Below are 9,103 nucleotides of genomic sequence, written 5' to 3'. Positions count from 1 at the left end.
TATCAATACATAAGATAAGCAAAAATGAGATGGAATGAAAATTAAAAATGTCTTGAGTTTATGTTCCAGTAGGGGAAGTAGACTATGACGGAGATAGATACTGTAAGAAGCGTGTAGCCATTAGAAGTTGGCACGTGCATGTTGGGAGATCGTTCTGCATGGCCTTTCACATTTCTGCACATTTCATAAGCAGGGCAGGGCCTGCCCTTCATTCCTCACTATCTTGTCAAGAAATGTATGTAGTTAACAGCTTTGGCATATAGAGGTAGTAGCTGCCTCCAAAAAATGGAAGGAATGTTTACTATCTAGTAAAAGAAAGAAAAGAAAAAAACCTCTCTCCAGTCAAACGGCAGCTGGAGGGGCCACGGGAAAACTTGCCCTTTGCCCTCTGAAGGTTGCTGAAGAAGATCCAAGTGACTAAGGCAGATTAATAAGAAAGAAGACATACAAATTTATTAGCATGCACAGGGAGGGTTGCAGAGTGGTTATCCCAACACTCCAGTTGGGCTCAGAAGCTTAGATATCTTCTTGAAACTACAGAAGGAATGGAAGCTCAGAGCATGGCCAAACATGTGGTGGTGGCAATTCAGGTCACAGTGGCATGGCAGGTTTTGGCAGAAGAGCAGAGGAGGCTTGACTGGCAATGGTGGTCTCGTTAGGTGGATGAAACCTCACAGGTCACAGCCCTCACAGAGAATAGAAGGTGAACGTTTCTTTCAGACCTTTCAAGGTGTCACTCTCAGGTAATCTTTCCTAGACTGGACAAGAGCAGGCCACAGAGAAAGCCTGGCTACATCAATACAGATTTTCTCTACAGAGGCAAATATCCCCCACAAAAGATAGTTTTAAGCTTATCCTGTATTTCCAGCCCTTCAGAATAGCCATCTTGAAACGTCAAAGAAGTATATCTTGGGGTGAAATAATTTTGTTTTCATGCTCATTGCCAATTATAAAGGATTGGGTTCTCTCCACCCAAGGTTATTCTCCTGTAACTAACTGGACACACCAAGTGTGCAGGCAACACTGGGCCCCTTCCCTGCACCTTCTGGAAACAGCTCAAAAAACCTGCACAAAAATGCTGCTACTTTGGCTACAGATACTGTCATGTGTAGTAAACTCTTCTTCTTCCCTGGCCCAGGAGTTTCATGACTTCTACCAGCATCCTTGAAACAAGCTAATTTGGTATGGCAAGTCAGGTTAAAATCTGATCTCTTCCATGATTCTTGAAGAAAATTAAGGCAGGGAGGGAATCTAGGTAGTGGGCGGGGTGGGAGAGATTGGGCCTATTAGGTGCTATTTTAGATAGGATGGTCAGAAAAGAGTTCACTCAGAAAGTGACCCTCGAGCAAAAGCTTTAGTGAGTTATGTGGATATGAGGCAGGGAAAGAATATTTCTGGCACATGGAACAGAAAGTGCTCAGGCTATGAAGAAAGTGTGTTCCTGCAACACCTAAATGACAGCTGTTAGGCTGATGTGGTAGAGTTTTGTGAACAAGGGAGATGGTAGCAGAAGATGAGGTCCAGAGCAGCAGTGAGAGACTGTATCACATAGGCTTTTGAAAGAACTTTCACTTTTATTCTGAGAAAAGTAGAGAATGGTCAGTTCTGAGCAGAGAAGTGACATGAGCTGACCTGCTTTCAAAGGATAACTCTAGATACTCTGGTAGGATCATATTATTGGAAAAAAGATAAATAGGTCATCTCTTAAGATTCAATACAAAAATTCAGGTGAGAAATGATGTCAACTTGGACCACAGTATGAGCAGTAAAGATGGTCAACATTCATGGGAATCCAGATATTTTTATAGGTAGGGTCAACAAGGATTCCTAGTTATTGGCTGTAGGGTGAGAGGAGAAAAAGATGACTCCAGACATTTTGGGTTCTGCAACTAGAAGGAAGGAGGTGTCATTGGCTGAGATGAAGAGGACATGGGAGAAGTAAGTTTTTGTGGGAAGATCATGAGTTCATCTTAGACCTGTTATGTTTGAGATGCCCACTGTGTCTCCAAGTGGAGAGGCCATGTAGACAGTTGGCCACATAAGTCTAGGGTTACAGGAAAGGTATAGGCCAAAGATACATACCTGGGATTTTTCAGAAAATAGTTGCCACTTGAAGCCATGAAATGAGATAATCAGAGATTACATTTGATGAGTGAGTAAATATGGACAAAGAAGAAACAAAACAAGGCCTTCCGTCATTAAAAGGCTGTTACAAAAAGAGAGGAACCAGGCAAGGAGGCTGAAGAGTGGCTACTAAGGTACAAGGGAAAGTGGGAGATTGTTCTGTCCTGGAAGCCAAATGTAGAAAGTGTTTTAAGGAGAAAAGAGTCAAATTCTACTAATAGGACAAGTAAGATGAGACTCAAAATTAAGCATTGGAATTGTCAATTGACCTTAACGAGGTCAAGAACAGTTCTGACAGCCTGGTGGAGGCAAGAGCCTGAACAGAGTGGGTCCAAGAGTGTGGGAAGAGAAGAATTAGAGACAGAAGTATAGAAAATTCTCAAGGAATTGGCTCCAAAGGGGACCAGACAATTGAGCAGTCACTGAAGAGAAAAGTGGAGTCAAGTGAGGGTATTTTTGTGATGACAGAAATACCACCTTGGCTGTGTGCTCTTAGGAACAATCTATCAGAGACAGGAAAATGGATGATACAGGAAAGAGGATGAGAATGAATGGCTGCAACCACATCTGAATTAATTTCCTGTTGCTGCTGTAACACATTCCTGAAATGCTATGCCTTGAAACAACCCAAATATATTTTCTTACAGCTCTAGAGATGAGAAGTCCAAAGTCAGGCTCAGTGGACGAAAATCATGGTATCAGCAGGCCTGCATTTCTTCTCGAGAGTCCAGGGGGTAATCCACGTCCTCCCCTTCTCCAACTGCCACAGAATGCAGTCCTTGGCTCACGGGTCCTTCCTCCACCCTCAAAGCCAGCTGCGTAGCCTCCTTCACGCTCTGACCTGTTTCTGTCCTCACATCTCCTCTTTCACTGTGACCCTCCTGGGTCCAACTTTGTGGACTTTGTGACTACATCAGCCTACTTAGATTATCTGGGAAAATCTTTCCATCTCGTAATTGTTAACTTAATGACATCTGTGAAGTTCCTTTAACAAGGTAAGGCAACATAGTCACAGATTCCAGGGATATGGGAATGCATATCTTTCGGGGGCAATACTCAGCCTACTGTACCAGCTTTGGTGGTGAATTTGGGGTAACTCAGCCTTAATTTCCTCATCTTTCTAATAGGAATGGTTATCTCAGCAATGGTAGATGCTGAGATTCTAGACTTTCATCTCAGACGTCAAGTGGGAACCACCCAAATATAAACCTGTTTCTTCAAGGCTGATAACATCTTGACCCCACCTATTATATTTCTGAATTCTTGATACACTCTCTTCATTCTTCAAGTTTAAAATTTCATCCCAGGATCTGTTGCCATAGTCTTTCATTGTTCATACAAACATCTCAAGCTTGACTGTTTTTTGACATTCTCAATGCCTTTGACTTTCTACTCATGCCGAGACTGTATTTCAGGCAACTACCCCTGTGTTTACTACTTACAACTGCTTCCTCTATGAAACCTTCACTTTGACACATTTCATACTAACCAAGACTCATTCTGCGGTTCCTCTATTCATCGGGTTTTTTATTCATTCAGAGTCGTAGCCATTGGGTCTCTCTGCTTTCCTCTTTTCATTATTTCAGTCCCCATACAAGTTCCAATATTCAAATTAGGTTAAACTTATCGGTTCAAACTTATCAGACTCATTCATTCTCTCTACATTTCTCTTGACAGATCTGCTGCTGAGTGACTTTGCTTTTTTCACCTTAGAACTGCTCATTGATGAGACGCAGAAATCTAACTGTACCCATCAAACTTACTAAATTATCTAAAATACCACAAAAATTTGCCTCTAGATGCTTCTGGATCTTGTAACACATGACCCTTCCATGTTTGGAAAATGTCAGCTTTGTGTCTTCTCCAGCATTTCAGATCTCCTTGCTGCCTGTAGTGCTCTGGGCTGTTTCAGTATATCCTGTCCAGGGATGGACTTCTGTGGACTGTGTACCTTATATCCATTAACCACTTGAGTGTTTGGCTTGATGTCTCTCATAAAACTTCCAGAAACTTATCAGATATTTTAAGTACTGCCTCTTCCCCATGATTTCTGATATACTTGGATACTCTGAATTGGCAATTATGCAATCTAAAAATAATAAAAATTTTCTATTTTTGTGATAGGTTTTTGAATTCCAGTTGACTTCAGAGGACATGAAAGTCTTAGATGGCCTAAACAGAAATCTACACGATGTTACTAGTGATTTGTAAATAATTTTGTTAAATGTGTTCCTGCAATGTATTTTCTAAGGAGGAATGTGGATAGGTATTGAAAGTTACCTCAACCCCAGGAAGACACAGGCCAGTTTGATTCTAGGTGAGACAGGAGCTTTCTAGAACTCTCCTCCAGATTTACTCCCAAGCTCTGTTCTCTGACAGGGTGAGTGGGCCCAGGTCAGGGGGGGTCACCATGTGCCTGTACACTCCTGCTTCCATGGAACTTTCCAGAGTAGCCAATATTGTTGCTGAGTCTACACATTCCATACAGGTCTCTCATGTCTACCACAGTCTAGTGGACATATGCTGTGGATATTACCAATGTAGCCTAATCACATGTTTCCAAATTTCTGTTTATATCTGTTTTTATGTCATTCTCCCAGACCTGCTCAATTCCTTATCAGATTAAAGGCATTTCCATCAACCTTGTGGTCTATGCCAGACATTCCCATCTCCTCCACATGAAATGTTCACTAGATCCTGTCAATTCAGTGTCTTTAATAGTTTCTTTTTTTATTTTAAAATATTACAGTGGTACTAATGTTTTCAGTTACATGGATTGCTTTTATACTTCTTGAGTCTTTTCTACAGGTGTGTCCATCACCCAGATAGTGTTCATTGTACCTGTTAGGTAGGTTTTTGCTCCTCCTTTCATCCTCCCTCCCCTCAGCTTGATTTCCACTGAGTTTTACTTCCCTCTGTGCCCTTGTGTGCCCCTCGGTTAGTTCCAGTTTAATAGCGAATACATGTGGTGTTTGTTTTTCCATTCTTGAGATAGTTCCCTTAGGGGAATTGTCTCCACTTCCATCCAAATTGTTGCAAAGGGCATCAATTCATCCTTTTTATAGCTAAGTAGTACTCCATGGCATACATAGATCACATTTTGTTAATCCACTCATGAATTGGTGGGCACTTGGGTTGATTCCACACCTTTGCAATTGTGAATTGTGCTGCTATAAACATTCAAGTGCATGTGTCTTTTTGATAAAAAGATTTCTTTTCCTTTGGGTAGATTCCCAAAGTGGGATTGCTAAAGCAAATGGTAGGTCTACTTTTAGTTTTTTGAGGAATCTCCATACTGTTCTCTGTCGAGAGTTAGCTACTTTCACAGCAAAACAGGCCCCAAGGCAGGATCATCACAAGAGATTTGGAAATAATAGGAATGGAGGAATAATAAAGATGGAGAAATAACTGAGACAGAGACAAAGTATAGTTTAAAGTGATGGAGGAGTCAGGGGTCCTCCAACATTCCCGTGAGCTGTGAGGCCCTGAGTGAAATCCCACATTGGTATTTATTGTTACACCAAATAGTTGTCTTTTGTTAAAGAATTATCTGTACAGCTCATTCTTTGAGGTTTCCAGGGGAACCTTACCTAATTCTGTCTACAAGAATAGACAGTTATAAAATTTTTCTAAGATAACCATGTTAAGCCCTAAGTTAGAACCAGATCTAGCTGAGCTTTCAAATTAAACATAAAATGTGTAAAATAAATAGACTGAGTCTGTGTACTACTCTAATCTACTTCTTGTAAACACAGAGACATGTAGTCAGGAGTCAAGCAGGAATAGCCTTGAAGCCTAAGATAGTTCCAGCTGCACATTATCTGCTGGGCAGGCACTTTAATCAGCTCCTCTGTCAAGGACCCAAACCCAGCTTCTGCCTTGCAAAAAAGCTCAAGGCATGGTCGACAGCAAAGAAGAAACATTGTTTTGCAAACATCCTCTGACAATGCCTCCTCTGATAGAAGCAGCTTCTATTCTGTGAACTAAGATGTCCACAGATTCCTTGAAGGCAAAGCCCTACAAAACTCCTAAAACATTACACATCACTTAGCCTATTTGCCCACAGTTTTCCATAGATGTTGTACTAATCTGCAGTCCCACAAATGTGTATAAGTATTCCTTTCTCTCTAGATCTCACCAGAATCCATTATTTTTGGATTTTTTTTAACTTTAAAATATTTATTATTAAATCCTCTGCACTGAAAGTTTCTTGTGGCACTATAGTAACAGATACAAATATATTTACAAATGTGGATATTCCTTATTCTTTTTGTTAACATTTCAGAATATTACCAGGATACAAATGTTTTGGTTACATGGATTGCTTTTGCACTGCTTTAGACAAGGTTATAAGTGTGCCCATCTCCCAGATAGTGTACATTGTACCCGATAGGGTATGATTTCACTCATTCCCCTCCATCCCCCTCCCCACTGTTTGATTTCCCTTGAGTTTTACTTCCTATTGTGCACATGAGTGCTGTTTGGTTAGTTCCAATTTAATTGTGAATACATGTGGTGTTTGTTTTCAATTCTTGTGATACTTCACTTAGGAGAATGGTCTCCAGTTCCATACAGATTGTTCCAAAAGGTATTAACTCATTTTTTTAGAGCTGAGTGGTATGGTATACATATAACACATTTTATTAATCCACTTATGTATTTATGGACAGTTGGGTTGATTGCACATCTCTGCAACTGTGAATTGGGCTGCAATAAATATTCCAGTGCAAGTGATTTTTTGATACAATGAATTTTTTCCTTTGAGTAAATTATTCAGTAGTGGGATTGCTGGATCAAATGATAGGTCTACTTTTAGTTCTTTCAGGTATTTCCATACCACTTTCCATAGAGGTTGTAGTAATTTGCAGTCCCACCAACAGTGTATAAGTGTTCCTTTCTTTCCACATCCACATCAGCATCTGTTGTCTTGGTACTTTTTAATAAAAGCCATTCTAACAGTTAAGGTGATACCTCATTGTCATTCTAATTTACATTTCCCTGATGATTAGCAACATTGAGCATTTTTTCATGTGTTTGTTGGCCATTTGTCTGTCTTCTTTTGAAAATCTTCTGTTCATGTCTTTTGCCCACTTTTTACTGGGGTTTCTTTTTTTCTTGCTGGTTGTTTCAGTTCTTTGTAGATTCTGGATATTAACCCTTTATTGGATGTAGAGTTTGTGAATATTCTCGCCCATTCTGTAGGTTGTCTATTTGCTCTGTTGATTATTTCTTTGTGTGTGCAGAAGCTTTTAAACTTAGTGTATTTAATAGTTCCTTCTCATTGGGTGTTTGCTCGTGACTGAAACACTGCATTTGCCTCCAGGCAGGCTACTTTGATGGGGCAGTGGAAGCTCATGGTTTAGATTTTCTGCTGTAAGAGATCTCAGTGTGAAAATGAAAGAAGTTGTAGAGATGAGAAATTGAAAACAAAGGGAAGAATGTGGAGGCAAAAGCTCCTTGTTGGAGATAATTTATAGTCAACAAAAGATGTTCACTATTTCTTCATGTGCTAACAATATAGGATTTATGGAAGGACATTTATTGTAATGAGGGGAAAGGAAGAAGTTATGTTACTGTTGCCAATGCAGATTTTAACAGGTCATAGAGATGAGGAGATAATGTATGTAAAGGTAAAAGCACAATGGCACATTACTGTTGATTTTTTATTACATTAGAGGAAGATGAAGAATAAAAGTAGTTACGAAAAAGAAGAGAAACTAGCAAGCATGGGAATTCTTACCACCAATTAAATATTTGTAATAAGCAGTTCTGATTAAACCCAGTCTGTAATTATGGGGTCCATTGGGGGAAAAAAAGAAAGAAAGGAAAAAAAGCAGTCATTTGTTCACCAATTTATATTTTATATTATTTCTACATAGAGATTCTCCTTAGTGCATTGTATCCTAGGATATGGGGTCCTACATTATATATGACAAATTACATTTCTGATACTAATATAATATATTCCATAAGGTAGGCAGTAAGTAATTAATGAATTAATGAATGGAAGTATAATTGCCTCTAGTAACTTTTAATGCTCAAAAGTATATATTAGTGATGAGGGTATAGCTTGTTTGTTCTTGTTCAAAATAATGCAGAATGAGTTACTTCTCTCACTGAGAAGTTGGAACAAAAAAGACCAGAATATCTCCTTGGTTTGTCGACAGATGCAGAGGAATAGGTTTGAATATTTGATGTTGTGTGTTCTGTGTGGTAAGTTCCAGGGAAGTGAATATAATTTGAATAACTTATTATTTTTAAGAAAACTGAGAAAGTCATGTTCATGAAAGTAAGAAGGGAAGATTCTACAACTGGTCAGGAAATAAAATTTATAACTTCCACCCTAATGGCAACTTCCTAGAAATCACTTTGCTACCACCCTAGTAATGGAGTCATTGTGTCCATATTATGCAATATTCTTTCTATTTCCAGTATGCATGACCACCCTATGCTTAGGGGCCCAAATATTTGTTGTTTTTTGAGTTTTTGTTTTTTGTCTTTTGTTGTAGTTGTTGGGCCTCAGGATCATAGAATTAGATTAATCGTAATCATTCATCACGGTTCCAAGCAAAGACTTGTTTTTATTTGGTTATTTTTAACAGTGAATGAACACCATAAACCTCCCATCAGTTTTCTATTGCCCCAGGATGTTGCATCACAGCCAAGAAAGACCTCGGTGGCCTGCTCCAGCACGTGGCATGCTCCTCGTGGATGGGCAGCTGAGCAGCTCGGTGGAGCTTGCTGGGCTCCCTTGTGTGTCTGGGGATTGGCTGGTCTCTCTTGGGATGGCTGAGGCTAGTGTGCTTGGCTCCGCGCACCTCATCCTGGTGCAGCTGGTCTGGGAGTGTTCTCATGGAGACGGCTGAATCACGTGGACCCCCATGTTTCCTTCCCGCCCCTTGTCACGGAGGGAGCAACTGCAGCCCTAGGTCCCAGAACCACCTGGAGAGCAGAAAAGCCCCACCAACCCATGGAGGGC

This window comes from Lemur catta, chromosome 18 (assembly GCF_020740605.2).
Source record: "Lemur catta isolate mLemCat1 chromosome 18, mLemCat1.pri, whole genome shotgun sequence".
NCBI lineage: Eukaryota > Metazoa > Chordata > Mammalia > Primates > Lemuridae > Lemur > Lemur catta.
This window is presented reverse-complemented; position numbering follows the sequence as displayed.